Below are 27,219 nucleotides of genomic sequence, written 5' to 3'. Positions count from 1 at the left end.
ATTGTGGCAACCCTGTGTTGTCAGATGATGGTAGCATTTTTTAGCAATAAAGTATTTTTAAATTAAAATATGTACATTTTTTAGACATAATGCTATTGCACACTTAATAGTATAAGCATAACTTTTATATGCACTGGGAAACCAAAAAATTCATGTGACTCGCTTTATTGCGATATTCATTTTATTGCAGTGGTCTGGAACCGAACCCACATTATCTCTGAGGTATGCTTATATTACTCAGCAATAAAAAGGAACAGTTTATTGATACATACAACAACTTGGATGGGTCTCAAGGGCATTATGCTAAATGAGAAAAGCCAATCTCTAACGGTTCTGTTCATATGATTCTACTTATATAACAGTCTCAAAGTAACAAAATCATTGTGATAGAGAACAGATCAGTGGTTTCTGGGAGTTAGGTTGTGGAGCAGGCTATGATTCTTAAAGGGTAACAGGGAGTTTCTTTGTAGTGATAACAGTTATAATTTTATAATATTAAAGCGTCATTGAATTATACCAGAAAGTAATGGAGGATTTAAAAACAGGTGAAATCCATATAAGGTTTATATCTGAGTTAATAGAATTGTTCCAATGTCAATTTCCTGGCTTTGATAATATACTATGGTACATATGTATCCTTGGGAGAAGTTAGATGACGTCTACACAGGAACTCTTCTTACTCTGCAAGTTTTTGTGGGTCTTGAATTATTTCAAAATAATACATTGTTTAAAAATTTACATATTCATCATAGCCAGTGAAAACAGTGCTAAGATATATAAAGGAAATTTTAATAATATTCCCTCTCCCCTCTCATAGTTTCTAGACCTGCCAAATTAATCTTGACTAGGAATTATAACAGTTACTCTATTTTACCTGACTTTTACCTAATTTTAGTGAGAATGGATTCTAAATTACACCAATTAGTTTTGACACTTACCATGGGATTTTATATTTTCCTTCATAATTTAGAGTCTCAGTTGGATAGTTCCAGTATATGGATCATCTCTGAGTCTGGTTTTGTGATTGCGTTGTCTTTTGACATATTTGTTGTTTGTTTGTTTTGCTTTTGCTTTTCACGTGTCTCATAATTTTTTTTTGAATGCTGGACCTTGTGAATAGAACAATACTTCTTCCATCAGGCCAGTAGTGTGAGTATTGAGTTGATTCACTCAGGAGTTGATATGGATTTGGGTTTTGTTATTGCTATGGTAACTGTTAGTGCATCCTAAGTTTCAAGTTGCTCTTGGAATGAGTTGCTGTTGCCTTATGCTCAGGATGGAAGCTCAGGTACTGGAGGACTTTTTTCAATGTTCATACTCCACCGTTTTGTTTTCAGTTGATACTATATACTTACACCTGGAGGGTATCTCACTGTACACTCTTGCCCTTCTCCCAGCATTAGAATGCTGATTTTTATCATCTGGTGTTGGAGGACTGAGGGTTTTCTGCTTCAATCTTATGCAGTCCCTTTGTGCTTGGACTTTGGGGTCAGGCTTCCTCAGGATTCCTTTCCATGGCAGACAAACTCTGACCTCTATCTGAGGCAGGTATTGTATGAGAGACTTTCATTCCCCTCTCTCAGTGTAGAAGCTATCTAATGGTATTGGTATAGGATCCTGTGCCCACGTCTATTTCCTGCCACTCACCCACGGATAGAAAGAGTTCTTTCTTCTACCATTCCCAAGCAGGATTTTTTTTTTCTGTGCCCTGAGGGTTAATGCCCCTCTGTTAGCTGTAGATGGCTTTTGTTCTGTTCGCATAAGGAACTGGGACTGGAGTGGGGGTGGGGGGTGTGGTTTGCTCCTTTCTATAGCAGCAGCCAGTTCCCTCCCCCCTATCCCCTGCAAGTGTCTATCACTGTAGGAAGTTATCTCTGGTTTTCTACCCTATCTTTGATATTTCTCATGAGCACCTGGTGGAGATCTGTGGGGAAAAATCTACCAGTAGGTGCAAACCCCCTTTTGTCAGGAATTTCTGAAGGTTCTGTGTGGTGACTGACCCTTTTTCTCATGTTCTGTTCTAGGTGAGCTAGTCTGTGTACCCCATTTGCCTTGATGCTTGTCCCTCCTTGAAATTAGGACTGGTTGTCTTCCTGAGCTTAGCTGTCTAATGAGCTCAAGAAAAGTTATGACGTTGTGCCTTATTCAGCTTTTCCTATTGTCAATGTGGAATGACAACTTGTTCCAGCTTTCTGAGACCTAGGCATAAACATTACATCTACTGTTGGATTTTGATACTGTTTCGTCATATTTAAGTAGTTTCTTTCAAGAATTTTTAAAAAGTTTTTATTAGTAGATGTAACACATTTTATTGAGTTCTTGATGTTGAACAATTCCTTGAATAAATTTTGGATTTGTTTTGTCATTGTTCTCCTGAGAATTTTAAAACTTATAATAGTCTGCCCTCATACAGTACTTACTGAGTACCAGGAACTGTTACTAATGCTTTACATATAGTGTTTAAGTAGTATTTAGACCTCAAAGTGACTCTTTGAGATAGTTGGTACAACTGTTTATAATTTTATAGGGTAAGAAACTGAGCAACATGTGTTTACTAACGTGACCAATGTTATGAGTAATAGTAACTGGTGGACCTCAGATCTGAACCAAGGCAACTGATCTCCAAAGTTCACAATCTCAAATATAAATGAAAATTACCTAGAGGGTTTTTTTTTTTACTGTATCAGGTTTTGTTTTGTTTTACCAAAGTATTTCTCTAATTATTAATAAGTTTGAATTTTTTTCATATGTTCAAGGGATTGTGTGTGTGAATATAAATAAATAGAAGTATTTGTTCATGTTTTTTCCCCATTTTTTCTGTTGGTTTTTGTTTGCTTTCTCTTGGTCTTTTGTCCATCAGTGGTTTTGTTTTTTGCATTTTACAGCTTTATTGATAAATGTTTCATGTACCATAAAATTCACTTATCTACTGTTTACAATTCAGTGTTTTTTGGTATATTCTCATATTTGTTCAGCCATCACCACAGTCTAATTTTAGAACATTTTCAACACTCACCTAAAACATCCTGTACACATTAGCTATCATTCCCCATTCCTGCTAACATCCTTCCCCTAGTCCCAAGCAACCGCTAAACTACTTTCTGTCTCTGTAGATTTGCCTTTCTGGATATTTTGTGTAAATGAAATCATAGAATATGTGATCCTTTGTGACAGGCTTTTTTCACTGAGCATAATATTTTCAAGGTTTATTCATGTTATAGCATGTATCAGCACCTCATTCCTTTTTGGTTGATACATAATATTCATTGTATAGATAGACTGTATTCTGTTTATCAGTTCATTAGCTGATGGATGTTTAGGTTGAACATTTAGATGTTTGATAAATTTTTAGTGAATTTTTAGATACTGTGTAAGGTAGGAGTCCAGATACTTTCTTTACATGTGGATATCCAGTTTTCTCTGCACCATTTGTTGAAAGACTATTTTTCCCGCACAGAATTGTCTTGATACCGTCTCAAAAGTCAGCTGGTCATAAATATGAGGGTTTAGCTCTGGACTGTCAGTTCTGTTCCATTGATCTAATATATCTATCTGTATGCTGGTACCACACTATTGATCACTGTAGCTTCGTAGTAGGCATGTCATCATGACCTGAGTCCTCCAGCTTTGTTCTGGCTTGTTTTGGCTGTATTTTGATGTTAATGTTACTAGCTTAGTGAATGACCAAAATTTCTGCCTTCAGCTGTGGTCTTGACAAGTTTAAAATTGCGTTAGAATGGGGACTCTCTGGCCGTCCAGTGGTTAAGACTCTGCGCTTCCAATGCAGGGGGTGCGGGTTCAGTCCCTCGTTGGGGAACTAAGATCCCACATGCCGAGGGGAGTGGCCAAAAAAAAAAGTTTAAAAAAATTGCATTAGAATGATCTTGCCTTAAGTATTAAATAGAATCCATTTTTAAAACCATGTATTCTTGGTGCCTTTTTATAACAGAGAATATTTAATTGCCTTTTCAATTGTTTCAATATATTTATCTAGTTTTTCTGTTTCTTAAGTCAGTTTTGTTGGTCTGTATGTTTTGCTAGGAAACACCCTATTCCCTTTAACTTACCAGATTTGGTATGATAGAACTATAGATAATTTTCTTAATTTTTGAATCTCTTCTATTTCTCTGTATTCACTGTCTCGTCTGTATTGTGGCATATATTTGCTTTCTCTTTCTCTTCTTCTCTCTCTCTTTTTTCTTATAAAGTCTTTCCTCGGCTTTATGCATTTTATATTCTTTTAATTAGTTCTTGGTTTTATTTATCCTTTCAACTTGTTAAATTTTCCATTTCTGTTTACCGTTTCAATCTTTTTATTCTCTTTTTTGTTCTAATTTTTACAAGTTAATTAGCTTACCTAAGTCTTTTTTTTAAGTAAAATTATAAGGCTACACATTTTACTCTTGACTATAATTCCAACTGTGCCTTATAGTTTTGGGAGGGATCAAATGTTCACTTTTTTTCACAAGTTCTGTTTTGATTTTTTTGGTTGATCCAGGGTAATTTAGACAATATAATTTAAATTCCTATATTTTAAAACATATTAATGTTTTATTTCTCACCATATAAATAGTCCACTTTGAAAGGTATCATCAACTAAAATAAATAGTCTCTGTTCACAGAGCATGAGGTTCAATATATATTCAGTTGAACTCAATTTAAGCTTCCACTATAGTTGCATTTTTATAATTTTCTCATATTGCTAGGAATTTCTTGCTTTATACATTTGTCTGCTCTATTCTTTGTTATATAGTGTTTATGACTACTATATCTTCTTAGGCTATACGTGTACATTCTGTCATTATATAATATTCCTCTTCAGACTGCTTACAGCTTCATACCTTTAAGTCTTCTATTTCTGATATATGTATTAGCACTACTCTCTTGGTTCATTCAGACTGCTATAACAAAATATCACAGACTAAGTACCTTATAAGTAGCAGAAATTTATTTCTTACAATTTTGGAGGCTGGGAAGTCCAACATCAAGGCAGCAGTATGATAATGATCTGGTTAGGGCCCCCTCCCTTTTTAATAGCCGGCACCTTCTCGCTGTGTCCTCATGCGGTAGAACGGGCAAGGGATCACTGTGGGGTGTCTTTTAAAAGAACATCAGTACCATGAAGCCTCCATGCTCATGATCTAAGCACCTCCCAAACCAAAGCTCATACTTCCTAATACCATCATCTTTGGGGGTTAAGATTTCAACATAGAAATTTTGGAGTGATGAAAAAATTCAGACAATAGCAACTGCTTTTTCTTTCTTTTTTTTTTCTCTGTTTTGTTTTGTTTTTACACTTACCTAGTGTAATGGTGCTGTTCAGCAGTAATTTTGCTACTCAGAGTTTATTCATCCTTCACCCGATTTTTATAACCCTTGTTCTCCTGTAAGAAACAGCCTTTCCCTCATTCTCAGATGTGGTTTTGTTGGAGGTGATATACCTCTGTGGCCTCAGGTCTGACAAATCAGAATGTCAGATTCCCTTGGCCACAGCAGTGGCTCCAGAAACAGGCACCTGTACCACTTGAAGCCAATGATTCCAGGCCTTTTTTCTCTATATTGTTATGGATTTAATTTAAACAAAAATGGAGTAACTTACCAAATATGTCATAAAGATCTTTCTCTATATATAAATACAAATCTGCATCATCCATTTGTTGGCTCTGTAGATCCCTGTGCTTGATACATAGCATGTAATTTTCTGTCTTCTATTTAGAATATTTTGATTCCAACTGTTCAATATCATAAGCAAAACTTTGAAAAATAGTCTTGCATGTACATCTTTGTCTTAGAGCATAAGTGACTGTACAGTGGGAAGTATAGTGGCAGGAAATTACTTGAGAAGGGAGAGGATGATACCAGATCTTGTGCAGGTTGCAGTTCAAATCACTGAAGTGTATGAGAATTTTCAGAGGTCAGATTTACAAGAAAAGAAATATATGAAACAATAGTAAATTCCAACATTTCTCTGTTCGTGCACAAAAATAAGTGGTTCACAAAGGAGACTAAGAAGGAATAGTCAGAACGATAAAAGGATTACAAAGAGATTGTGTTACCGTAGATTCAGAATAGAATAAAGTTCTGTGACAGGGGTAGTTCACAGTGTCAAATGCTACAGAAAAGTCAAATAAAATCACAAGTGTCCATTTGATCTGACAGTTAGGAAGGCAGTGGTAGCTTTGTAGTTGCAGTTTCAGTTCAGTGGTTCCGGTGGTAACCTTGAATCTAGTAAATTGTATAGGTAATGAAAAGTTTAAAAGTGGGAGAGAGGTAGATTATTTTTTAGGAGCTTTTCTGTGAAGTAAAAGTGTAAGGGTTAGGGGCTCCCCTGGTGGCGCAGTGATTGAGAGTCCGCCTGCCAATGCAGGGGGCGCGGGTTCGTGCCCTGGTCTGGGAAGATCCCACATGCCGCGGAACGTCTGGACCCATGAGCCATGGCCACTGAGCCTGCGCGTCTGGAGCCTGTGCTCCACAACGGGAGAGGCCACAACAGTGAGAGGCCCGCGCAATGCAAAAAAAAAAAAAAAAGTGTAAGGGTTAGAGTGTAATGTGAATGTGACCTGGAGGAAGATTTTAAGATGGAGAGAATAATAGCTAACATATGCTTAACCATTCTCCTTTTATAAGAAATCTGATGTGTGCCTCTCTAGCCCAAAGGTATCTAGTTATGACCTGTTTAGCCTGGTTCAAAAAGATTGATAGGTCTGATGATAATTTAATAATTTGGAATTGGGAAACTGAGAGAGAACAGGACAGTGAGCTTTGAATGCTGAACCAAACGATCCCAAGGTAGGCTTAGGGCCAGGTAAACTGCTGTAGGCCATGAGTACTCTGAAGTTATGAATCAGCCAATTGGAAAAGTTGGGGCCAATATATTAAAAAACACAAAATTCTGAACAAGGGAGATGGACAGAAATTCTATCCTGGTTCCTAATAGCATTCTGTTCCCGTGCCAGGCTTTGTTTTCCACATGATAAAGTTTTTCTTTCTTTATAAAAAGCAAGACTCTCAGCTAGACCAGGTTTACAGTCTTTGCATACCAAATGGGGAATTGCTGTGACAGCATTCATTATAGGCTCTCTGAAATGAACAATTACATTAAAGGGTGGCTCTGTGGATTACTGCACCAGGTATAGCCAAATCATTGAAGCCTGTGTAAGTTCATCAGGTACACCAAGATACAATAAAACTGATGAGGTTCAGATGAAACAACTGTGAACTATTACCCCTTACATAAAAGGAATACTGAATTACATGTGGGAAACTTCTATGGAGATTATCAGTGGCAAACCCCAAACGTAATACTTGTGAATACTTGCATTTAATTGCTCCTAACATTGGTTACTAATGTTTTTTTAATTTTGACTTTCATAGTACTATTTTAGGAATTTAGATATTATTTTGATAAATAATGATAGAAATATAAAATTACATTTCATGCTTCCCTCCTGTTTTATACCTTTTGTAATAATGCTAAAAAATTAATCAACGGGAAGATCCCACATGCCGCGGAGTGGCTGGGCCCGTGAGCCATGGCCGCTGAGCCTGCGCGTCCGGAGCCTGTGCTCTGCAACGGGAGAGGCCACAGCAGTGAGAGGCCCGCATACCGCAAAAAAAATAATAATAATAAAAAAATAAAAAATTAATCAAAATGACTACTTGAATGAAGACATACACCTTCAATAGGAGACAGTTTTAGGCACACCAGGCAGATTCACCATTATGTGAGCTGACTTTAGATAGATCCTGGAATTTTTCTCCAGTCTTTGTATCATCTGGTCTTTGGACCTAGTATTTCCTCTGACTGAAATGTTCTGCATCATCTATTGCCTTACTTCCTTTGTCCAGATAATATCTACTCATCCTGCCTTCAGTTTGGCCAGAGTCCTCTCTTGTCTCTGGCCAAACTGGAGAGGGATTTGTGTTAGAATGAAATTGTTTTAATAACAAAATAAGTACTGATCTGAAAAGAAATGTAATATGTGAGAAACTCTCAGTGCTCCCAGGACTTCTTCCCAAGTCTTTCCTAGGTCTGCCCACATCAGCAGTCCTACCTTCCCCTTGTCTTATGCTCTCACCTCATTATCTCCTCTCTTTTTTTCCTGACCTATTAGTCTTTGGTATTATGGTGGCCAAGAAGGTATAAAAGAGCAGAGTCCATGATACATTGTTGGAAATAGTACCCTGGGAACCTTTAAAGACAATAAAGGTCCACTCAATTGGTTGTTAGGTAATGAGTATAGGTTAATGGTTCTTAACAGAGGCATGTATCAGAATCATGAAAAGAATGTTTACAAAATAATAAATCTGGGCCTGACCCAAAGCATACTGAATTGGAATATATTGCACTGAATTTGGAACCTTACTGGTGTAGACTTGGTGTTTAGACATAAAATAGGGGCAAAATATTTCCCCAACCTTCTTTAGGCCTATGGAATTTTTGTTTCTGAAAATAGTAACATTTGTTTTCTACCAATTGTGCTTTTTAATTTTAGTTCTGTTTAATTTTCTAATTGATTTCTGGATTGGGCTGATATCAGTATTTTTGTGGTATCATCAGTTTTATGTCTTTTATAAAGTTCTTTGTTGGTATTTTAGGGATAAGCTGGATGAGGCTACACAGAGATTGCTGGCCAAATGAAAATCTTCTCTTTCATTTTTAGCATTTCCAGCAACCAAATTCTATACAAGGTTGTACCTCATAGTGATTTGGAATAAATGACATATTAAGATCTCTTGTGAACTCCAGTGTAGTAATACTGTGAAAAGTGTAGTGCAAAATCCAGATGGTTATTTAAAATACTGTGAAATTTAATTTGATGGATTTTTTAATATTACATGTTCTTTCTAAAGTAAAATATATATTTTTTTAAAACTTTAGATTATCAAATACAATTAATTTACTTTGACTACTAAGTAAAAATATTTCTGATTTCAGACATGATGATAGAAAGCAGTCAAGTCCTTCATTAGAGATTACATAAAATTCTCAATAAAAGTAACTATATTTAACAGTGTAGTTTTCTGTACCAAGCAAATCCTTATTGTAGTAGCATTTTTTACTTGAGTGGTTTTTAGACACATAGTTTTTAGTAATTCATCTACAGAACTTTGGCATATTTAATTTATTTAGAAAACTAACATTTGACATAAATTGTCATAGCTATAGTATGTCTTCTGTATCAAAATGACTTCATTCTGTTGTTCAGTGTTGGTTAGTTTTTCTGTTATGTTGATGCATTAAAGCAGATATTAAATTTTATCATTAATTCAGTGCCTGGTCTCTCATCAAATCCCCTTAATTACAAATTGACTCCAAGGATTAGACAGCATGGATTTTAATTTTAACTGAAACAAAAAAGGCATCTTGAAAAATCACTCTTGCCTACTGACTTGTAGACACATTTTAAAAGATCCTATAATTTATTGCTTAGTATTTAAAGTTCAATACATACAAAATATACCACCAACATTTTTATTATCTTATATTCATATTAAATATGTGTTTTAAAATATATTTAATAGTCTTGGGAAAACTCGAGTATTTTTAGATAAATAGCAGCCTCAGGAGTTCTGATAACTTGTAACCCTTTCTTTAGAAAACGTTAACTTTGAATCTTGCACAACCATAATTGTATCTGAATGACATTTATATTTTCTTGTATTTCTGCTTCCTTAATAATTTCACAAAATCATACAATGTGATTTTATATACCCCATAGAAGTCTTTCCAGTATATTCCAATATTCTATTTCCAGTACTGTATTATTTGCAGTTTATGACTATTTCATTAATCTTCACTTCCTTTTGATACTTGCTATATTAAGTCCAGAATCATTTTTGTGCATTTTACTCTGAAGATATATGAACTTTTCTGTCCTTTCTAAAAGTGCCAGTTTTTAAAATTAAATTTTTATACATAATTATTCATTTTAAATAGTAGAATGACTATTCATTTTTACTAGAATAAGAGGATGATGAAATTAAGTCATGATCACTGATCAAAAAGTACATATGTCCCCTGTATTTTTGTTGCATTATATGGTGATCAGGTTTTAACTCTGAGTTGCCTCTTAAAAAATTCACTTATTCTTCTGAAAAGTTTCTGGAATCTAACTTGTGTTAGTAGTCACTTACGTTGACTTTTATATAGATCCATAAGTTTTCAAGTAATCACTTTACTTTAGAAAGACCAAGAAATAATTACTAATAAACTCTAAGTATTCTAAGGTAAATCATTTGTTTTTTTAATAAATTCTGTTGTCAATTACCTTTACCTTTTGAGAGGTTGTAAAATATAAGTAATAATGTTCTTTCCAGTTAAGTGGATATTGTATATCTTACATTTTTGTAAATTGATTTTTAAATAGTATTCCATTGTGGGCTTTTGTGCTGTTGCTGTTAAACTGGGTTTTTATATGCTGAAAGGTAGCATCCAAATGAGCTCAGCTCATCATGGAAAAAAATAAATTGCCTAGAAACAGATTGTTTACGTAATATTAGATGATAATATAAACCAACAAAAGCAGGAAATTAACTTCTAAGGCTGACACACTGCCCTTTCCTTGCTCCTTTGTGCTTGTAGGTATCATGTATGTGTTGTGATACCAAAGTACAGTGGACTTAGTTCAGAACTGTCAAACATAATTCTAAATTTCTTTACTTTGTTGGTTTATGTCACAACTTCATATTATTATTTTGTCCCTTAATGCTGTATAATGTCCTTCACATGTGAGATGAAGCAATACATGCATGAATTGGAACAAGATGGAAAAGTTTATTTGCTTTTCTCTCATTTACAGTTGATTGCCTCTGATTAGCCAATATCGTGCAGCTCTGATGTAGTTCTTTAAATTTTGAAAAAAGGTAATACAAGAAAAAATTATAACATATCTGGGGAAATTTTTGAAAAATGTATGTACTAATTAAAAACGTTATTCACTCTTAATTTTTATTCCTGTTGATTACTTTTTATTTTATCATTTTCTTATCGTCTTGAAAGGCAAGTATCTCTCTTTACAAAATAACTTCGGGCAATGAGAAACTACTAGTGTTTTATTATGAATACTCAAATACACAAGTATGATTTCACAGAGCAGTTATAATATGAATTGCAGAAAGGAATTATATGTGGAATTCTGAGGGTACGGCTAAACCTCTCAAAATATCCCCCAAGATTTACTTGGACTGATAGAAACTTGGCCATTCTTTTAACAGCACCTGTTTCTTGATGATTACAGTAAAATGTACATAATTCATTCACTTGGTTTTTATATTCAGTAGTTATGTAATAGCTCATCAACTGTTAATTAGTGTTATCTTTGCTTTGGGGGGCTCTTTTATAGTATTATGTGGGGACTTTTTATACTAATGATATTTCAGTATTAGAAAATTGGTTTGTTTTATGAATATGAGTTCCATAGCAGTAGCAGTTTGGAAATTATTTTGCTTTCTATTTTTCTCAGTTTGGAGTTCCTCTGTAGCAGTTTGGAAGTTATTCTGCTTTCTATTTTTCTCTGTAAACAATTTCTACCCCTGTTTAGGTATTCATTAGCACAGTTTTCTAAAGGAGAATTACATATTTTCAAGCTTTGAATTTTTCTTAATCTAAATCTTTCCTTGCATTGTAACCAAAGGTACTTGACTGCTTTTTCTAAAAAGGATTCTTATTTATTTCTGATTTGTATGTTAAACCTTATAGAAGATCAGATACTTTCTGTAAAAATTATACAACAGAACAAGGTATCTAAGTGTGGTCAAACAAAAGATTTTGCTCTCAGAAACTAAAGTACTATAAAATATGGTGGTAGAGGGGGGTGTAAAGTTGGGGGTGGTAGTAATTCTTTACGAAATTCTGCTTTTGTTTTATGCAAGTAGTGTTTAATTGGCTAGATTTAAAAGTAGTGAAAAAATGATCTATTTGCTAGAGGTTTGCAAAACAATACTTTAAGCTCTTACTTGTTTTGAGGTGTTGAAAGGTGAAACATTTGACATTTTCTTTTCGGGCATTGCTTTAAAAAACAGAGGGCGGGAAAGAGGCGTTGCCACATCAGAGTTAAGGGTGTTTGTGGTTGTCCGTGACAGCAGCTCTAGTTTTAAAACACCTGTGTTTACTTTCCAGCTTTTCAGAGTCTGCCTGAAAGTGGCCTAAGAATGGCACAGGCCTTCATGATGGCTGGGGTTTTTTATAATACAGAGAAAGAACTAAACTTTATACTTCAGTTTTCTGTTGCAATCATTTAATTAGTTTATACATTTTATCTCTTCATATACTTACATGTGTACATAAGATATGCATTATTTACATAATCTATAGATTATAATATATAATTACTTTTATAGATATGTTTTGCTTTTTGTTCACTGATTGGAAAAAGGCTGGTGAGAAACTTCAGTATATTGTACAGATGTATTTTCATTCACAATGTAAAGAAGTTACTGAAAAAAATGAAAATTCAATACCTTTTCAGAGAGAAATGAATGTGGTCTAACATGTATTACATTATTTTGTTAATTTATTATCTTTAGTGGTTTGGATATAGGTTGATGTTTCAACTTGCCTGTCATTGCTTCGCTTGTCATTGTTTCCAATTTAGGGACATGTGCTTTTTAAATAATTACTTTGTACATTTTTTATTATTTTATAATATTCAAATGATACTTACATATTATATAAACTTTATTATTCTCAAAATTGAGGTATTCTTACCTATGACAGTTTAGTTTAACAAAGTTTAGTTTTTATTGATTTATTTGTTTCAGTATTTTTTTTGTTTTCAGACCTCTTAATTATAGACTGAAGCCAGATGTCATATACTCAGTGATGCATTCCTGTAATATTCAAATTCTTGATTATATAACAAGACATTTCCATGATAGTACAGTTAATGTCAAGCCTCCTTGGTGTATAAAAGAAATAATTCTATCTTTTGGTAAGAGATAGGTGCTCTTTATTTCTCCATATAACTAGTTTTTAACATTTTATGTATTTAAACCCTTTTGAGAAGCAAATGCCGGTTTTGAAGCTTTTCCCTTAAAAAACACACATGCACAGAAATTTGTTTATAGTTTCAAGGAGTTTATTACCCTCCCAACCCCATCCATGTGCCCCAGGATAAGAACCCTATTCTAGGTCTTATTTTCTTTAGATAGTTGTTAATTCTTTAGATAGTTGTATAGACAGTTGTTAACCTAGTATATCGGAGAATCACCAAGTCAAATAAAGTATTAAGTGCTTAGTACAAATCACCATGTTAGGAATTGAAAACCATAAAGCAGACATTGATTTTACGAGCTTTAAATATAAATAGTATTTTAACAATATACTTCAAATCCTATGATGGCTACACATTGTCAGTGTCCTAATCTCAGCACCTCAGGGAATTTGAAATAAAAATTATAATTACCTCATTTTTCTAGACAGAAGCAATTGACAATATACCTATTATATTATTGAAAGATAATGGCAATTAATATTATTACATAAAAGCTGCAAAAAAGATGATATTCTACTTCAAAAATGGAATCATTTTGGTGTAGGCATCCATCTAGGTGGATAATCCTCAGCTACAGACAGTATCCTAAAGGAATTATGTGTAATAATAATGTGTATCACCTGGAAGATAATGAAAACTTGAGGAAAATAACTGATAATTAAGTTGTTAAAATATGAAAGAATTCAGAAGAAGACAATTTTAAATGTTTGAAACAGAGGAAAAGCAGTAGAATTAAGTGGCATAAGTTATCTAACAACTAAAATATTTTAATAAGGATTTATAATAATACTTTATTGTATATGATTTAACTTGAATCAGAAAAACTATTTTGGTCAAATGAAACTGCTGAGATAAAGAATAATTTTATTTAAAATCTTCCATTTTTTTCTTTTCTGTGACTACTAATGAGGAACTAAAAGGGAGAAAAGATTCTCTTAGTGCGGTGAGTACATTTGTTCCCAGAAACTGTCAGATTGCTTAACTTAACTCTTGAAACTTGATACAGGATTTCCATTGGGTGTATCAGTTTTGTCCTGGTGGCAGCTCTTGTTAGATAGTAGTATATATCTCTGACGTAAGTTTCAGTGTCATTCATGTGTAGTCGCTTTTTGTGTTCTATAAGATTTATAATTCTTTAATAAAAATTTAATGTGTGTATCTGTCTCAAGCACACTTTCAACTTCCTTAGTTGTAAGACCATAATTCTCTATACATACGCAGCATTTTCCTGAGTCTTGAGCTATCAGTCCTATGTTTGGAATGTATTTATTATAAAGCATTGGGTGTTTTAAAATTCATATTTCTCTAAAACTAATATTTTCCCATATAACTTTAAGGGGAAATGGGAAAAAGTTAAGATTCAAAAAATATTCTAAAAATTAAATGAGACAAGATAAGATAATTGAAACAAGAGAGAAAGCCAAAGATATGGCTTATAACTATGCAAATGTATGATAATGTAACTTGGAGAATTACATATTATTTCATGTCCAATTTTGAGTAAGTGTGAACAGAAAAAATACTAAATCAGTGGTCAGGAAAATCTTTAAGTAACAACTCTGAAACAATGTAACACCTTAAGAAACTTTGTTGGACTCTCAGGATTAAAAATAAAATGCGTTAATCAGCATTATTGGAGAACCATGTTTTTTATTTAAAAGAAAGCTGAGTCATTAAGCACCTTAAGTCCTTTAATTCAACCAATACTGACTATCTTTCAAAAATATATTAATATATTTGCTTACCATAGTAAACCTAATATAATTGTATCAGATACAGCTTGCTTGTTTCAAGGATCAGAAAATCACGCCCAAAATTTCTTTAAAAAAAAAAAAAAAAGCTTATTTTTCACATAACTGAAAGATCAAGGATAAGGCTAACTTCCAGAGATTACTTTCTGTTCAGTTGTTAACTGTAATTTTAGTCAACTTTATTGAGGTATCATTTAAATACAATAAATTGCATCCATCGTAGGGGTATACAGTTCAGTGAATTTTTTTTTAATATGGCCATTTCTTTTTTTTAATTAATTTATTTATTTATTTTTGGCTGTGTTGGGTCTTCGTTTCTGTGCGACGGCTTTCTCTAGTTACGGCGAGCGGGGGCCACTGTTCATCACGGTACGCACGCCTCTCACTGTCGCGGCCTCTCTTGTTGCGGAGCACAGGCTCCAGACGCGCAGGCTCAGTAATTGTGGCTCATGGGCCCAGTTGCTCCACGGCATGCGGGATCTTCCCAGACCAGGGCTCGAACCTGTGTCCCCTGCATTGGCAGGCAGATTCTCAACCACTGAGCCACCAGGGAAGCCCCCAGTTAAGTGAATTTTGACAGATATGTGTCCATCATAATAAAGATACAGAGCATTTCAGTCATCCCAACCAAAAGATTGTTCTGCTTTCCAATCTATCCATCCCTCCACCCCTGGCCCCAGTAATCCCTGATCTGCTTTTTGTCACTATAAATTCATTTGCATTTTCTAGAAGGTTATATTAATAGAATCGTATAATATGTACTCTTTTGTATCTGGCTTCTTTCAGCATGATGATGTTGAAATTCATCCATGTTGCATGTATCAGTAGTTCATTCCTTTTTTCAGCTTCAGGAAAGTCTTACTCTCTGAAGTTTTATTCCATCTCTGGATTTTGTTTGTTTTCCTCTGTATACTAACTTAATTTTCAGGTTATATGGAGCTAGAAACTTCAGCCTTTATGCTTCCCAGTTGAAGTCTAAAAGGGAAAAGCAAATTATCAAAAATAGAAATCCTGGAATTGGGGCTAGCTAACTTGGCTTGGACTAATAGGGATCATGTGCTTATTTACTTATCTCTGAAATGATTGTTGTGGCCAAAGGAATGAAATATACTGACTGCCTTAGGACAATCCAGGTCTATCCCTAAAGCTAGATTGTGAGTGGGGAAGGAGGGTGTGATGGTTAATTTTATGTGTCAGTTTGCCCAGGTATTTAGCTAAGCATTATTTCTGGATATGTCTCCAGATAAGATTAACATATGAATTGTTGAACTCAGTAAAGCAGATTGCCCTCCCCAATGTGGGCGAGCATGATCCAATCCATTGAGGGCCTGAATAGAACAAAAGGCAGAAAGGAGAATTTGTTCCTTCTCTGCCTCTTTGAGCTGGGACATCAGTCTTCTCCTACACTTGGACTAGATTTGCATTATCAGCTACCATAGTTCTTAGGCCTTCAGACTCAGGCTGGGACTTACAACATTGACTCCCCTGTTCCTCAGGCCTTCAGACTCAGACTGAACTACACCATAAGTTTTCCTGGATGTCCAACTTGCAGATGGCAGATCATGGGACTTCTTAGAACCCTGTTGGTTCAGTTTTTCTGGAGAATCCTGACTAATACAGATGGGTTGCCAAAAGAAATTTGAAATATTATTTTGCCAGAAGAACTAAGAAAGAATGAAGCATAATAAAACAAACCAAAGACAGATTTCTACTTTAATAACATGACTAAAAATTTATGCAGGCATGTAGTAAAACTGCATTCAGTTTCTATTCCTTCCTTTTCAACTCTTAAAGAAAAGAAGATAAGCACAAATTTAACATATGCATATGTGTATATACATTCATATATTTATGCATACTCATACATGCATATTGTGACTAATCACATGGTGTACATGGAATAGATCCGTGTTTTTTAAGTTGGATTCCTTGACAGTCTGGAAATCTAGGTCTTTATTCTGTTTTTCATCAATTTTTATGGTATATATTCCATGTGGTGTCTTCTGGCCCTTGATTTTTTATTCTTGAGAATCATTTATTCACAAAAATTCAGTGTGTTTTGAAATAAAAAGCTTTAGCTTCTGCTTCTGGGTGGGATCAAGTGGTTTACAACATTCCAGCACTCCTTTCAAGAACAATTGAGAAAAATAATTTATTTAAAGGGATCAGAGAGCTGTTGGGGGCAATGAGAACAAAATTGCCCCAGACAGTGGTAGCAAAAAAATCTGAAAGGAGAACTGATTTCTTTAGTCACTTTTACCCTGTAGGCATTCACTGATTATCTGTACGTAGAAATCTGAAAATTCCAGCCTTATACTCATGGAGGGTCACTGCTAGGACACAGAAAAACCAGCAGTTTTTTGGTGGTGATGTTGAGAGAAGGGGAATTCAAGTGCCTTCACTACATTTAGTAGTGCCTTCAGGACATCTGAGGCTGTACAGTTTAGGAGATTAAAAACATAAACAGAAGGTCTCTGAGAATCAGGATGGACTTCACTGCTGTTTTACGAGAACCAAAGGCTACAGACTGGCATTTACAACTGTACCATTCTTGTTTGAATTAATGTGATCACCTCCTACTCCATCTGCCTGGCATAAGTAAGGCTGAACCTCCAGAATAAATAATGTCTGAAATCTCTACCATTATTTTACAAGTAATTACAGGCATTCAGTTGAAAATTACTAGGCACAAAAAAAGATAAGACTACGTGACCAAAACCAAGAGAAATGCACATTATATAAAACACCTCAAAGTTGATCCAGATATTAGATGGAGTTAGATGGACAAGGACTTAATAATAGCAATGCAATCCCTATCAAATTACCAATGGCATTTTTCACAGAATTAGAACAAAACATTTTACAATATGTATGGAAACACTAAAGCCCACAAATAGCCAAAGCAATCTTGAGAAAGAAAAATGGAACGGGAGGAATCTGACTCCCTGACCTCAGACTATACTACAAAGCTACAGTCATCAAAACAGTATGGTACTGGCACAAAAACAGAACTATAGATCAATGGAACAGATAGAAAGTCCGGTGATAAACCCATGTCCCTATGGTCACCTAATCTATGACAAAGGAGGCAAAAATATACAATGGAGAGTGCTCGCTTTGGCAGCACATATACTAAAATTGGAACGATACAGAGAAGATTACCATGGACCCTGCGCAAGGATGACACACAAATTCATGAAACGTTCCATATTTTTTTGTGTTGTCCCACATATTTTGATTACTCACTTACATGTTTCAGATGGGCCAGGAGATAGCAGTCAGACCTGGTATTGTTTCCAAAGATAGCAAAGGAAAACTCATGTGTAAACCAATCTTTTCCAAAATTGTATCACTTTTTGTGGAACACAGTGATCTTCAGTATGCTGCTCCAGGGGGTCTTATTGGAGCTGGAACAAAAATTGACCCCACTTTGTGCCGGGCTGACAGAATGGTGGGGCAGGTGCTTGGTGCAGTTGGAGCTTTACCTGAGATCTTCACAGAATTGTAAATTTCCTATTTCCTACTTAGATGACTTCTTGGTGTATGCACAGAAGGAGACAAAAAAGCAGCAAAGGTGCAAAAGCTGTCTAAGAATGAAGTGCTTATGTTGAACATAGGGTCCCTTTCAACAAGAGGAAGAATTAGTGCAATCAAGGCTGATTTGGGTAAAATAGTTCTCACTAATGCTGTGTGCACAGAAGTAGGAGAAAAAATAGCCCTTAGCTGAAGAGCTGAGAAACACTGGCATGTAATTGTTGGGCTCAGATAAGAAGAGAAGTAACATCAAGCCAACAGTAGATGATGGCTAAAGATTATCAGTTAAATAATACATTTGGATGAAGTTAGAATTTCTCTTAACAACCTAGAGGTATAATTTCAGAGCAATACTGGGGATACAGTTCATTACATTAGTAGAAATGTAAGGTTGTTTTCATTTTCTTCTGATGAAAATTACCCTCTACTACTAAAGTAAATAATAGGGTCTATAATAAATGTCAGAATTGGCAGATTGATGGATTTAATCCACATTTTAGCAGTAATTGATCATTAACAGTGTTACATTTGTGCATCAATTCATGTTTGAAATGAAACTGCTGTTACAACCAGCCTTTGCTATAGCATACATACCACTGACCCTGTTTGAAAAAAAGTTTTTCTCTTATTAAAAAAAAAAAAAATATATATATATATATATATATATATATATATATATATACACACACACACACACACACACACACACAATGGAGAAAAGACAGTCTCTTCAACAACTGGTGCTGGGAAAACTGGACAGCTACATGTAAAAGAATGAAATTAGAACATTCTCTAACACCATACACAAAAATAAACTCAAAATGGATTAAAGACCTAAGTGTAAGGCCGGATACTATAAAACTCTTAGAGGAAAACATAGAACGCTCTTTGACATAAATCACAGCAAAATCTTTTTCAGTCCGCCTCCCAGAGTAAAGGAAATAAAAACAAAAATAAACAAATGGAACCTAAGTAAACTTAAAACCTTTTGCACAGCAAAAGAAGCCATAAACAAAATGAAAAGAAAACCCTCTGAATGGGAGAAAATATTTGCAGATGAAGCAACTGACAAGGGATTAATCTCCAAAATGTACAAACAGCTCATGCAGCTCAGTATCAAAAAACAATCCAATCCAAACAATGGGCAGAAGATCTAAATAGACAGTTCTCCAAAGAAGACGTACAGATGGCTAAAAAGCACATGAAAAGATGCTCAACATCACTAATTATTAGAGAAATGCAAATGAAAACTACAATTAGGTATCACTTCACACCAGTCAGAATGGTCATCATCAAAAAAACCTACAAACAATAAGTGCTGGAGAGGGTGTGGAAGAAAGGAACCCTTCTGCACTATTGGAGGGAATGTAAATTGGCGCAGCCACTATGGAGAACAGTATGGAGTTTCCTTAAAAAACTAAAAATAGAGCTACCATATGATCCAGCAATCCTACTCCTGGGCATATATCTGGAGAAAACCATAATTTGAAAAGATACATGCACCCCAATGTTCATTGCAGCACTAGTTACAATAGCCAGAACATGGGAGCATCCTAAATGTCCATCAACAGAAGAATGGATAAAGAAGATGTGGTACATATATACAATGGAATATTACTCAACCATAAAAAAGAATGAAATAATGGCATGTGCAGCAACATGGATGGACCTTAGAGATTGTCATACTGAGTGAAGTTAAGTCAGACAGAGAAAGACAAATGTCATATGATATTGCTTATATGTGGAATCTAAAAAAGGTATAAATGAACTTATCTACAAAACAGAAATAGAGTTACAGGTGTAGAAAACAAACTTATGGTTACCAGGGGATAAGGGGGGGGAGGGATAAATTGGAAAAAGATATAATAGCTATGATTAAAATATTCAAAAGATAGAGAAAATGAAAGAGAAAGCAGATAGATTAAGTATTTCACCAGAAAATTGGAACCTCTATAAAAGTATCAATTGGAAATTCTAGAGCTGAAGAATACAATATCTGAAATTGCAAGCTTATTAGATTGGTTTAGGTGCAGAAGACAAGATTAGTAAACTAAATAACAGATTGACAATAAATTTTTTAATTGAAGCACAGAGATACAAAGAAATTTGGGTGAGAAAAAAATGTATCTAAGAAGACAGGTGAAATTTAAATAGCCCAGTATATGTGTAATTGGAGTCAATGAAGGAGATGAGGAAAACAGTGGCACAGAAGCAATAGTTGAAGAGATAACAACCAAGATTTTTCCAAAACTGATGGAATACTTTCAAACCACAAATTCATGAAGTTCTAAGAATTTCCAGCAGGATAAATAAATGAAAACCACACATAGACACAACATAGTAAAAGTTATGAACTTCAGAGAGAAGGAGAAAAATCTTAAAAGCAGACTAAGGAAAATGGCTTGTTCAAAGAACAACAATAAGACTGACTGCTGCCTTCTCAATATAAATAATGGAAGCCAGAAGAGAGTAGAATGACATAATTAAAGCTCTGGAAAAAGTTGCCAGTGTAGAATTCCATGCCCAGTTTAATATCCTTCAAAGTGAAAGGACAAAAACTTAGAGAATTCGTCACTTGCATGTCTGCATTGAAAGAAATAGTAAATGGAGTTCTTCAGGTAAATGGAAAACAATACCAAACATAAAAACAGAAATGTAGGAAGGAATGAAGAGCAACCAAAAGGATAAATGTACTGAGAAACATTAAAATATTGACTTAATGTAGCCTATTCAACAACAACAACAATAATGTCTTCTGAGGTTTAAAATGTATTTATAACTAAAATGCATGGCAAAAATAACCCTAATGCCAGGAGGCATGTAATGTACTCAAAATGTCTAAGCATCACTGATAAAAGTAACTGTTCATATTAGTTAAAATTCAGGAAAACAAGTTAGAAAAGTTAGAATCTCTAAGATAACCATGAAAAAGGATGTTAAACAATGCATGCTTAGGAACAACAATGAAATCAAAGCAGAAATTTAAAAATACCTTGAGACAAATGACAATGAAAACACAACCATACAAAATCTATGCGATGCAACAAAAGCAGTTCTTAGAGGAAAGTTCATGGCGATACAGACCTTCCTTAAAAAACAAGAAAAATCTCAAATGAACAACCTAAGCTACCACTTAAAAGAATTAGAAAAAGAAGAACAAACAAAACCTAAAGTCAGCTGAAGGAAGGAAATAATAAAGATCAGAGAGGAAACAGTGTTTACTTAGGAACTACTAAGGGAGGTTGGTGGTATAATAGAATATATTGAATGATCCAAAAGATGATAAAGGAGAGAAAAGGAATGCAAAAAATGGATCAGATGGAAACCAAGATTAAAATTGTAAACATAATTGTAATAAGGGTAATGTGCTAAATGAAAAGGACAAATATTCTAATTAAAAAACAGAGATTGGGGCTTCACTGGTGGCGCAGTGGTTGAGAATCTGCCTGCCAATGCAGGGGACACGGGTTCAAGCCCTGGTCTGGGAAGATCCCACATGCCGCGGAGGAACTGGGCCCGTGAGCCACAATTACTGAGCCTGCGCGTCTGGAGCCTGTGCTCCGCAACAAGAGAGGCCGCGATAGTGAGAGACCCATGCACCACAATGAAGAGTGGCCCCCACTTGCCACAACTAGAGAAAGCCCTCACACAGAAACGAAGACCCAACACAGCCATTAATTAATTAATTAATTAATTTTTTAAAAAAAACAGAGATTGTCAGACTATGTAATAAAACAAAACCCAGCTGTGTACTGCTTATAAGAAATACACCTTAAATTATAATGGTACAAAAAGCTGAAAGTCAAGAGTGACAAAAGAAACATTATGCAGGTGTTAAAATAAAGCTGAGGTATTTATATTCATAGCAAACAAAGTGGACTTTAAGAAGCGTTATATTAGAAATAAAGGATATCTAACATTGATAAATATAAAGAAGATATAACAATTCTAAATCTATAAACCCAGTAGTAGTTTCAGAATATATAAGGTGAAAATTGATGGAACTGAAAGGAGAAATAGACAGATTTACAATCATGTGGTAGATTTTAACACATCTTTCTCAGTAATTGATAGAATAAACAAAATCAGAAAGGATGTAGAAGATTTCAACAATATAGTTAACCACCTGATACACACACACACACACACACACACACACACACACACACACACAGTGGGGGCAGGGGGGAGTTAGAGAGAGAGAGAACTTTGCAACTCAGACCATAGAGGGAAAGCGATATACTTAAAATGTATTTATTAGAAAAGCAAAAAGGCCGAATGTGAATATTCTAAGATTCTACCTCAGGAAGCTAGAATAAGAACAGCTGAATGGCAATGAACCTGGCAGTCAAGAACTTATGGGACGAGCATTTGGGGGTAGGGGAGTTGATAAAATAAGCATTCTGAGGCAGGAATATACATGATATAGTGAGTAAATAGGAAGAAATTCAAAATGGCTGGAACACAGTGAGTGAGGGGGGAATAGATACATGAAATTAGATCTGAAACTTAAGCTGGATCTCTTTTTTGCAGATGATCATGATCTTATACATAGAAAACCCTAAAGAGTCCACCAGAACACCATTAGAGCTAATAAGTCAACAGAGTAACAAAATTCTAACGATGAGCAATCTCAAAAGGAAATTATGAAAACAATTCCATTTATAATAGCATCAAAAAGAATAAAATACTGAGTATTTAACTTAACCAAGGAGAGGAAAGACTTGTACAATGAAAGCTACAAAAGAAAATTGATGAAAGACATTAAAGAAGACATATATAAATGGAAACACATCCCATATTCATGGATTAGAAAACTTAATATTGTTAAAGAATACTACCCTGTAAGGTAGATAGCTAGTGGGAAGCAGCCGCATGGCACAGGGATATCGGCTCGGTGCTTTGTGACCACCTGGAGGGGTGGGATAGGGAGGGTGGGAGGAAGGGAGATGCAAGAGGGAAGAGATATGGGAACATATGTATATGTATAACTGATTCACTTTGTTATAAAGCAGAAACTAACACAGCATTGTAAAGCAATTATACCCCAATAAAGATGTTAAAAAAAAAAAAGAATATTACCCAGAACAATCTACAGAGTCAATGAAAAATCCCTATCAGAATGCCAATAACATTTGTTGCAGGAATAGAAAAACCCATCCTAAAATTCGTATAGAATCTCAAGGGACCCATATAGTCAAAACAATCTTGAAAAAGAAAGTACTCAAAATTCCTGATTTCAAAACTTACTACAGAGCTGTAGTAATCAAAACACTGTGTTACTGGCACAAAGACAGACATATAGACCAATAGAGTAGAATAAAAGAGCCCAGAAATAAACCACATATATATATAATCAAATGAATTTGGACACCGGTGCCAAGACCATTCAGTGGGGAAAGGACAGTATTTTCAATAAATGATTATGGGAAAACTGAATATCCACACCCAAAAGAATGAAGTTGGACCCTTACCTAACACCATTTATAAAAATTAAGTCAAAATGGACCAAAGACCTAAATATAACAGCTAAAATCATAAAATTTTTAGAAGAAAACATAGGGAAAAAGCTTCATGTCATTGAATTTGGCGATAATTTCTTGGATATGAATTTAAAAAACATAGGTACCAAAGAAAAAATTGATAAGTTGGATTTCATTAAAATTTTATTTAATTGTTCATCAAAAGACAGTACCAACAGTAAAAAGACAGTGCATAGAATGGGAGAAAATATTTGCAAATCATATACTGATGATTAATAAGGAATTAATATCCAGAATATATAGAGAACTTCTAAAACTCAACAGCAAAAAACCAAAACAACCCAATTAAAAAAAGGGCAAGGACTTGAATAACCATTTCTCCAAAGAAGGTATACAAATAACCAATAAGCACATGAAAAGATACTCAGCATCACTAATCATTAGGTAAATGCAAGTCAAAACGACAATGATACACTCCCTCACACTCATTAGGATGGCTACTATCAAAAAAAAAAAAAAGACAAAATAATAAGCGTTGGTGAGGATGTGGAGAAATTGGAACCCTTGTGCACTGTTAGTGGGAATGTGAAATTGTTCAGTCGCTGTGGAAAACAGTATGGTATTCCTCAAAAAATCAAATAAAACTACCGTACGATCAAGCAATTCCACTTCAGGGTATGTAGCCAGAATAATTGAAAGCAGGGTCTCAAGAGAGATTTTTATACCCATGTTCATAGAAGCATTATTCAAAATAGGTAAAATGTGGAAGCAGCCCAAGTGTCCATGGATAAGCAAAATGTGGTGAATACATGCAACTGAATATTATTCACCCCTAAAAAGGAAGGAAATTCTGACACATGCTGCAACATGAATGAACCTTGAGGACATTATGGTAAATGAAATAAGCCAGTCACAAAAAGACAAATACTTTATGATTCCACTTAGATGAGATACTTAGAGTAGTCAAAATCATAACGGAGTAGAATGGTTGCCAGGGGCTTGGGGGCGGAGGGAAATAGAGAGTTATTATTTAATGGGCATAGAGTTTCCGTTTTACATAATGTAAAAAATTATGGGTATGGATGGTGGTGATGATTGCAGAACATTATGAATATGTTTAATACCACTGAACTGTACAATTAAAATAGTTAAGACAATAAATTTTGTTATGTGTATTTTACCACATTTGGTAACTTGGGGGAATAAAAGGTAAGCTGGAATTTTATTATGTTTTTAAAGTGACTTCTACATTGATAAGACTTTGGATTTTATGATAAGTGTGTATCAGTGGTGTTTAATAGCAAATGAGAGACATAATTTAAGGTTTAAGAAGATCATGCTGGCTACCACTATGTGTAATAGCGTTTGTAAAGGGTATGAATAGAAGCAGGGAGAACCATTAGGATACTATTATATTAGCTTAGATGAGAGATGATAGTGGCTTAATTAGGGTGTTAAGAAGTAGAAAGAGTAGATGGGTTCAAGACAACGGCTGAAAGTACTTTTATGTTTGCATTCTGTGTTTGGATATCATAGTGATGGTGATTGTGTTCATTGGTGGGGGGTGCTTGGGGGAGTAACTTAAAGGAAAGAGAAGATTCAAGGATCAGTGTTCTGATTTTAGGCTGGGCAAATAGTAGTATTGCAGTTGAGGTAAAAAAGATGAGAAGAGATAGGGTAGAACTCAAAGTTTTCGTTGGGCTATGTTAGTTTTCACTTTAGTCACTTTGAATATACCACGGTAGCAGTTAGGTACAGACATTTGGAGTTCTCAGAGAGGAAGCCAGGGTGGGGGATGTAAATTTTTAGAATCATCTAAATACATGGTTAATAGACCGTGGGTCTAGATTAGAGTATTAAGGGAAGAATACAGATAGAGAAGAGGAACAAGATGAAGCCCTGTGTCATTCTAACGTATTTGAGGTGAAGGAGAGGAGAGAAAAGGAAGAGCAAAGGAGAGTAGGAAGAAACACAGGAGAGTGGAGTAGCTAGGAAATCAAGGAAATTTTCAAGTCAGAGAGGGATATGGTCAACTCTTTCGATTGCTGTATAGTCCATCTAGTGAAATGAAGAAAAATACTTTTCGCTGGATTTGACTGTGCGGAGATTTATATGGTGACCTCAGTAGGAGCATTTTCAGTGGAGCAATGGGTATAAATGCTCTGGGGGAGTAAGCTGAAGAGAAAATGTGTAATGAGAAAGTAAAGATAATGTAAACAAGTATCAGTTTGCTGTATAACTGAACAGATGGAGTGGTAGTTAAAGGGATACCTGTGTCAAAGGAGGATACATCTGAAATATAGAAAAAAAATAGTGTAGGAAGGATATGTATTCATACACGTAACCAGTTTGAATGTTGTTTTCACCTTAACTTTTCATATTTTGTTGGAAGCAAACCTCAGTTTGTGAGGTTGAATGAATGAATGAATGAAAAGTGAGAAAGTAGAGATAATATCATGGGCTATTTTTCATCCTCTCACTTTAAAACATAAGGTACATATCCTTAGCTCTGCCCACAGTAAGCTTATGTCAGATCACCTAACAACCTATCAAAAATTCTTTCCAACTCTTTAGGCCTCAGAGGACTAAGGTCTCACCCTCATTTCTCGAGTAAAATAGAGCTGTGGATTACTAACCTCATTCACCTTTATTTCCCCCAGAGATGCATTGCCAAAAGAAAAATGTACAATCTCAATTTCTTCACCTTTTTCCTTTCTTTAACTGTTTATTATCTATAACAACTTAATAGTAAAAATCATTGGAAGTGGATTAAGATGCACCTGCCTCATGCCAAAATCTGCAGTAATGGTTGGACCTTGACTATAATTCTTTGTGATAAATTAAGGAGTTTGATGTTGGTTTTGTTCCATTAATTTGTGATTTAAGAAAGGACTTTTTAGGTATCCAGGATGTCCTAGTGCTTTGTCCAACATTATCGCTAGAAATACATTTAAAATCTACATGAAGGGGACTTCCCTGGAGGTCCAGTGGTTAAGACTTTGGCTTCCAATGCAGGCGGTGCAGGTTTGATCCCTGGTCGGGGAGCTAATATCCCTCATGCCTGGGGCCAAAAAACCCAAAATATAAAACAGAAGCAATATTGTAACAAAGTCAATAAAGACTTAAAAAATAAAATAAAACAGAAGCTGTACTGTAACAAATTCAATAAAGACTTTAAAAATGGTCCACATCAGGGCTTCCCTGGTGGCACAGTGGTTGAGAGTCCGCCTGCCGATGCAGGGGACGCGGGTTCGTGCTCCGGTCCGGGAGGATCCCACATGCTGCGGAGTGGCTGGACCCGTGAGCCATGGCTGCTGGGCCTGCGCGTTCGCAGCCTGTGCTCCACAACAGGAGAGGCCACAGCAGTGAGAGGCCCGTGTACCGCAAAAAAAAAAAAAAAAAGGTCCACATCAAAAACATCTTTAAAAAATATAATAAAATCTACATAAAAATATG

General features: G+C 35.0%; 1 protein-coding gene and 1 pseudogene across 3 annotated transcripts in view; both read left to right on the top strand.

The window, feature by feature from the left end:
- The window catches only part of MIPOL1 (mirror-image polydactyly 1), a 312,254-nt gene that overhangs the window by 162,319 nt on the left and 122,716 nt on the right, over nucleotides 1-27,219 (top strand). The window lies entirely within an intron of this gene.
- LOC309960353 (eukaryotic translation initiation factor 2 subunit 3-like) lies at nucleotides 18,006-18,555 on the top strand (annotated as a pseudogene). Its single transcript has one exon. The product of its transcript is annotated as a eukaryotic translation initiation factor 2 subunit 3-like (transcript).

Source organism: Leucopleurus acutus (genome assembly GCF_964270905.1).
Source record: "Leucopleurus acutus genome assembly, chromosome: 1".
In the NCBI taxonomy this organism is placed as follows: domain Eukaryota; kingdom Metazoa; phylum Chordata; class Mammalia; order Artiodactyla; family Delphinidae; genus Leucopleurus; species Leucopleurus acutus.
This window is presented reverse-complemented; position numbering and strand designations above follow the sequence as displayed.